Raw genomic sequence first — 7,482 nt, forward strand, 5'->3', positions numbered from 1 at the left:
TACTCACCAGCTCCCAATCAGCACCAATTAGTCCTGGCTGGAGAGCTCGTCGAGACCTGGCACGGTCTCATGATAGCCTCATGATGTATACTCCATCTGTTACCAGGCCTCGACGAGTCTCCCCCTGGTGGCTGACCTGCTGTACACCACAATATATACAATGCTTTCGGAAAGTATTCAGGCCCCTTGACTTTTTCCACATTTTGTTACGTTACAGCCTTATTCTAAAATGCATTAAATAAATACACACAATACCCCATAATGACGCAGCGAAAACAGGTTTTTAGAATTGTTTGCAAATGTATATTAAAAGAACAGATAGGTAGCTTAGCGGTTAGAGCGTTAGAGCGTTGGGCCAGTAATCAAAAGGTTGCTGGATCGAATCCCTGAGCTGACAAGGTATAAATATTTTGTTCTGCCCCTGAACAAGGCAGTTAAACCACTATTCCCCGGGAGGCCATCATTGTAAATAAGAATTAGTTCTTAACTGACTTACCTAGTCAAATAAAGGTTAAATAATAATAATCATTTACATATGTATTCAGACCCTTTGCTATGAGACTTGAAATTGAGCTCACATGCATCCTGTTTCCATTGATCATCCTTGAGATGTTTCTACAACTTGATTGGAGTCCACCTGTGGTAAATTCAATTGATTGGACATGATTTGGAAAGGCACACACATGTCTATATAAGGTCCCACAGTTGACAGTGCATGTCAGTGCAAAAACCAAGCCATGTGGTTGAAGAAATTGTCCGTAGATTTTGTTGAGGCACAGATCTGGGGAAGGGTAACAAAACATTTCTGCAGCATTGAAGGTCCCCAAGAACAGTGGCCTCCATCATTCTTAAATGGAATAAGTTTGGAACCACCAAATTGAGACGCTGCATGCAGAATTCTGCAAAAACATCCTCTGTGTACAACGTAAAACACCAAATAATGCATGCAGAGCAGAATTAGGACGATACCCGCTGATTATAAGAATCGAGGGAAGAGACGTTAGATCCTACAACCTCCTAAAAGGAAGTGATTCCCAAACCTTCCATAACAAAGCCATCACCTACAGAGAGATGAAACTAGAAGATAGTCCTTTAACTTAGGGCTGAGATCTCGTTAACAGCCAGTGAAAGTGCAGGGCGCCAAATTCAAACAACAGAAATCTCATAATTTAAATTCCTCAAACATACAAGTATCTTATACCATTTTAAAGGTAATCTTGTTGTTAATCCCACCACAGTGTCCGATTTCAAATAGACTTTTCAGCGAAAGCACCACAAACGATTATTTTAGGTCAGAGCCAAGTCACAGAAAAACACAGCCATTTTTCCAGCCAAAGAAATAGATAAATAAATAGATAAATAAACAGAAATAGAGATAGAATTAATCACTAACCTTTGATGATCTTCATCAGATGACACTCATAGGCCTTCATGTTACACAGTACATGTATGTTTTGTTCGATAAAGTGCATATTTATATCAAAATATCTCAGTATACATTGACGCGTTATGTTCAGTAGTTCCAAAAACATCCTGTGATTTTGCAGAGAGCCACATCAATTTACAGAAATACTCATTATAAATGTTGATAAAAATACAAGTGTTATACATGGAACTTTAGATAAACTTCTCCTTAATGCAACCGCTGTGTCACATTTCAAAAAAGCTTTACGGAAAAAGCAAACCATGCAATAATCTGAGTACGGCGCTCAGAGAACCAACAAGCCAAAAGATATCCGCCATATTGTGCAGTCAACAGAAGTCAGAAATAACATTATAAATATTCACTTAACTTTGATGATCTTCATCAGAATGCACTCCCAGGAATCCCAGTTCCACAATAAATGTTTGTTTTGTTCGATAATGTCCATCATTTCTATCCAAATAGCTACTTTTGTTAGTGCGTTTTGGAAACAAATCCAAAGTCAAGAAGCGCGTTCACTAGGAGCAGAAGAAATGTCAAAAAGTTCCGTTACAGTCCATAGAAACATGTCAAACGATGTATAGAATCGATCTTTAGGATGTTTTTAACATAAATCTTCAATAATGTTCCAACCGGAGAATTCCTTTGTCTGTAGAAAAGCAATGGAACAAGAGCTACCTCTCACATGAACGAGCATCACAAGCTTGTGACACTCTGCCAGACCACTGACTCAAAGAGCCCTTATGAGCCCCTCCTTTACAGTAGAGGCCTCAAACAAGTTTCTAAAGACTGTTGACATCTAGTGGAATCCTTAGGAAGTGCAACATGACCAATATCCCACTGTATCTTCAATAGGGAATGAGTTGAAAATCTACCAACCTCAGATTTCCCACTTCCTGGTTGGATTTTTTCTCAGGTTTTTGCCTGCCATATGAGTTCTGTTATACTCACAGACATCATTCAAACAGTTTTAGAAACTTCAGAGTGTTGTCTATCCAAATATACTAATACTATGCATATATTAGCAACTGGGACTGAGTAGCAGGCAGTTTACTCTGGGAACCTCTGGGCTCTTATTCATCCAAGCTACTCAATACTGCCCCCAACCATTTTTTTATATTTTTTTATTTCACCTTTATTTAACCAGGTAGGCTAGTTGAGAACAAGTTCTCATTTACAACTCCGACCTGGCCAAGATAAAGCATAGCAGTGTGAACAGACAACACAGAGTTACACATGGAGTAAACAATTAACAAGTCAATAACACAGTAGAAAAAAAAGAAAAAAATAGTCTATATACATTGTGTGCAAAAGGCATGAGGAGGTAGGCGAATAATTACAACTTAGCAGATTAACACTGGAGTGATAAATAATCAGATGGTCATGTACAGGTAGAGATACTGGTGTGCAAAAGAGAGAGAGAAAAGTAAATAAATATAAACAGTATGGGGATGAGGTTGGTCAATTGTGTGAGCTATTTACCGATAGACTATGTACAGCTGCAGCGATTGGTTAGCTGCTCAGATAGCAGATGTTTGAAGTTGGTGAGGGAGATAAAAGTCTCCAACTTCAGCGATTTTTGCAATTCGTTCCAGTCACAGGCAGCAGAGAACTGGAACGAAAGGCGGCCAAATGAGGTGTTGGCTTTAGGGATGATCAGTGAGATACACCTGCTGGAGCGCGTGCTACTGGTGGGTGTTGCCATCGTGACCAGTGAACTGAGATAAGGCGGAGCTTTACCTAGCATGGACTTGTAGATGACCTGGAGCCAGTGGGTCGGGTGACGAATATGTAGCGATGGCCAGCCGACTAGAGCATACAGGTCGCAGTGGTGGGTGGTATAAGGTGCTTTAGTAACAAAACGGATGGCACTGTGATAAACTGCATCCAGTTTGCTGAGTAGAGTATTGGAAGCTATTTTGTAGATGACATCGCCGAAGTCGAGGATCGGTAGGATAGTCAGTTTTACTAGGGTAAGTTTGGCGGCGTGAGTGAAGGAGGCTTTGTTGCGGAATAGAAAGCCGACTCTAGATTTGATTTTAGATTGGAGATGTTTGATATGAGTCTGGAAGGAGAGTTCACAGTCTAGCCAGACATCTAGGTACTTATAGATGTCCACATATTCTAGGTCGGAACCATCCAGGGTGGTGATGCTAGTCGGGCATGCGGGTGCAGGCAGCGAACGGTTGAAAAGTATGCATTTGGTTTTACTAGCGTTTAACAGCAGTTGGAGGCCACGGAAGGAGTGTTGTATGGCATTGAAGCTCGTTTGGAGGTTAGATAGCACAGTGTCCAAGGAAGGGCCGGAAGTATACAGAATGGTGTCGTCCGCGTAGAGGGGGATCAGGGAATCGCCCGCAGCAAGAGCAACATCATTGATATATACAGAGAAAAGAGTTGGCCCGAGAATTGAACCCTGTGGCAGATGTGGCGGACTGCAAGAAGTTTTAAGCAAGCTGATCCTGGGGCTCTGTTCACAAACACAAACAGACCCAATGGATGGATAAATAGAGAGGGTCAGGTAAAATATAGCAGAAGGAGAACCAGTCACAGGAGCCTACACCCTTAGAAAAAAGGGTACCAAAAGGGTTATTCGGCTGTCCCCATTGGAGAACCCTTTTTGGTTTCAGGTAGAACCCATTTTGGTTCCGGGGAAAATTATTTTGGATTCCATGTATTTGGGGAAAGGGTTCTACATGGAACTCAAAAAGGCTCTACCTTGAACCAAAAACGGTTCTTCAAAGGGTCTACCTATGGGGACAGCCTAAGAACCCTTTTAGGTTCTAGATTTTTTCTAAGAGTGTAGGAGCAGGAGTCTGCCTGTAGGAAGCAATAGGATCTTTTCCCCTGATGTTGCTAATGGAAGTTGGATAGATTGTCAACAGTAATATCACACACAGAGCATGGGGAGAAAAGACGTATTGGTTCCAGTGAGAGTCTCACATATTAACCCCCCCATCCCACCCCAACAACAACACCCCTACTCCCCTAGTCTCACATACTAACCCCCCATTCCACCCCAACAACAACCCCCCTAGTCCCCTAGAGTCTCACTTCCTAACCCCCTATCCCATCCCACCCCAACAACAACCCCCCTACACCCCTAGAGTTTCACTTACTAACCCCCCCCCCCCCCCCCCCCCCCCCCCAACCATCACACCCTAACAAATAACAACCCCCCTACTCCCCCTAGCCCAATAGTCTACTCTCTCTTACCCTCCCAATAAGTCTCTTGGAAGGAAATGTGGGGAGTTAGTTGATTTCTAATCCGCTCCCCTTCTCGCTTTGTGCTCACACATCAAGAGTCAGATTGATCTGTGCTATCATATGGAGGCCCTTTGACTGCAGAGCAATCATGCTCTGTAAGACCTGCGAGAGGAGAGTGTGTGTGTGTGTGTGGTGGGGGGAGAGATCTGTTTATTACAATCAAGTGAAGCCATTTACATGTGACTCACTTGTCCCCTGTGTATCGAGGGAGGTGTAATTGGCTGGAAGACAAAAATTTGCAGATTGATTTCAGTAACACGCCATACTTTGAACCGTAACCCACAAAGAGATCAAACACAAAAATCGTACCCTTAGAATTGTAACAGAAGCCATATGCACAGCTGAATGTGGTATTGTTATATTCAAGAACAAGGACCTACAGACTACTAATCGTTATGCACATTAGAAGAAGGATGATAAGTCAGGGCTCTTGGCAATCATATCATTCGTGAACAGTACAGTATAGTTATGTCATTATTTAATGCCATATAATGTTAGATAATATTCTCTCTCTCGATCTCTCTTGAACAAAGAGTCACAGGTCCAGTTTAGTGACAGGCCACTGAACTGTTATAGACAGGTTGTTTCACAATTATGCCCATCAGGACTTGCATTAACCTTTGAATCCTTGAGTGGATTAGCCTAGTCATTCTATGGTCAGTGGTCTGCTATTCATGTACTCTATCATATTGCTTTTTAATGGTGAAGGGCAACTGTGATTCCTGTCAGTACGCAGATGATTACTGTTTACAGTCTAGAATATTGTCATTTAGATGGCATTTGTTGGCACTCAATAAATGACAAGAATAAATGCGTATTTTCAAGGTCAGTGTGCGTTTGATGCATATTGGGTATTGCTGTCATAGTTTGAGGATATGCTGCCTGTCTGTCTGTGAGATATCATTCTGCCTCCAAACTGTCCCTCCCTCTTTCTTGCGGCGTTCCCAGCTGAGCTTATGTCCTATTTAAAAACATAATAATGTGCTGGCTAATATAACCAGCCACTCACATCAACTCAAAAAGGCCCTTCTGAGCCAATAACTGTCGATTAATCTGGAACCACTCAATATAAAAAAGGATACTAATTTTTTAAATATATATAGTGTTTCTAAAGAGGAAACTGAACATTTATTGACGTAGTAGGGCAGGGGTAAAGTGAGAACAAACATAGATAGAGTACAATGTGTAATACTTTCATTAATAAGTCATTCATAACCGTTTATAAGTAATGTATGTACTATTAATACATAACAAGTGTTACTGGATGTTGATTTGACAGTAAGACCAAATGGGCACACTAAGGGCAATGACCGACCAGCATGAAAACAGCTTCAATCTGATAAAACTGACTAACTGAACCTCGCTCCCAATGAATTGCTGCACTGATCAATTAATGAGTGTCTTACTAGTAAGTGATGTCCCACTTGACAGAACAATCAATAGCTTTATTCCTGGCTAATAAGACAACAACGTCTCCCATGTCTGTTTGACAAGCCCTGACCAGCTACACAGCCACAATTTAAGACACCTTTTCCTTCCCCAGAATGGCTTGTTAAAATAGAGAAGTCCCACTACAGACAATTGTGCAGTTGCTCAAGTATTCAGGAAGCATGTTGAGATATTGTCTGATGACTTGGAAAGTCAATGTGCACCGCAGGGAGGGTTTGCCTTTAGACCTTTAAAGAAGATAGTGACAAGTTTCAACATCCACATCGTCTTTGCACCTTCTGACCTCCCAAAGATGTGTTCACTCAGCCAATAACTGCCTTTCTGTGATAGTACATATTGATCACGCATGCATTGATTTGCACAGCATTCTATGCTTGTTATCATCTCTCAGAGCAGATACAGGTAAACCAATGTCTTGATAGTGAATATGACTTCATCTGGACATTTGGGACTTTTCCTCCACAACCCCAGGAGAGTCCTATAGATCGATTAACAAGTGTGTTTAATGGTGAGGTTTATAGGAAAACACCTATTGAGTAACCACAATGGAATGTTTGCATAATTAGTGAAATGACAAGGCACTGGCCATAAGCACCGCTCAAAACTTAACTTAAAAAATATGTACCACTCCCCTTGTAAGTATTTCCTCATCTTCTTTGACAACAACAGTCGGACAACCTCTGACAAGTTGTTTGATGACAGGTTGATTTCAACCTAAGAAACCTAAGAGTCTATATTAATATCCATAGTATATATTAATATCCTTAAGCAACCTTTACCCTTTAACTTTGAAAATAACAGAAGAGATTTCATTTCCCTCTGACATGACAACAGAGAAGTGTCAAGTATTTTATGTAAGGTAAAAAAAACGACTTAATTGATTTTCTTAAAAAGGGGGGGGGGGGGGGGGGAGTCATTTAGCTATTTGATTTTGAATTTTAGGCACTTTTAAAATAAGTATTAGAAAAAATATATTTTTTGCCTTTACTACTACAGCCCATAGAAATGCATTGAAATACACATTCATAAATGGCAACAACAAAAAAACAGAATCATTTTTTATAAAGAAATAAGGTTTTGATTGAGACACATCCCATGTAAATAAACAGATATCTTGAAGCTTAAACTGGCGGATTTTGATGGGGATTTTTCATTATGTCACTTAGATTGATGCACGGGTGCGTCAATAGACTCTTAAGGATTTTAAAGGGGTCCAACAGTAGCTTTCATTTTCACATCATGCTCCTCAATTATGAAGTAGATAAGTGTTCCACTCAAGGATTCCCAGGCTAATTTAAGTACAAGTGCACCTCTTATTAAGTGCATGTTCAAAGTCATTGTGC

Source organism: Oncorhynchus mykiss, chromosome 16, assembly GCF_013265735.2.
Source record: "Oncorhynchus mykiss isolate Arlee chromosome 16, USDA_OmykA_1.1, whole genome shotgun sequence".
NCBI classification, from domain to species: Eukaryota; Metazoa; Chordata; class Actinopteri; order Salmoniformes; family Salmonidae; genus Oncorhynchus; species Oncorhynchus mykiss.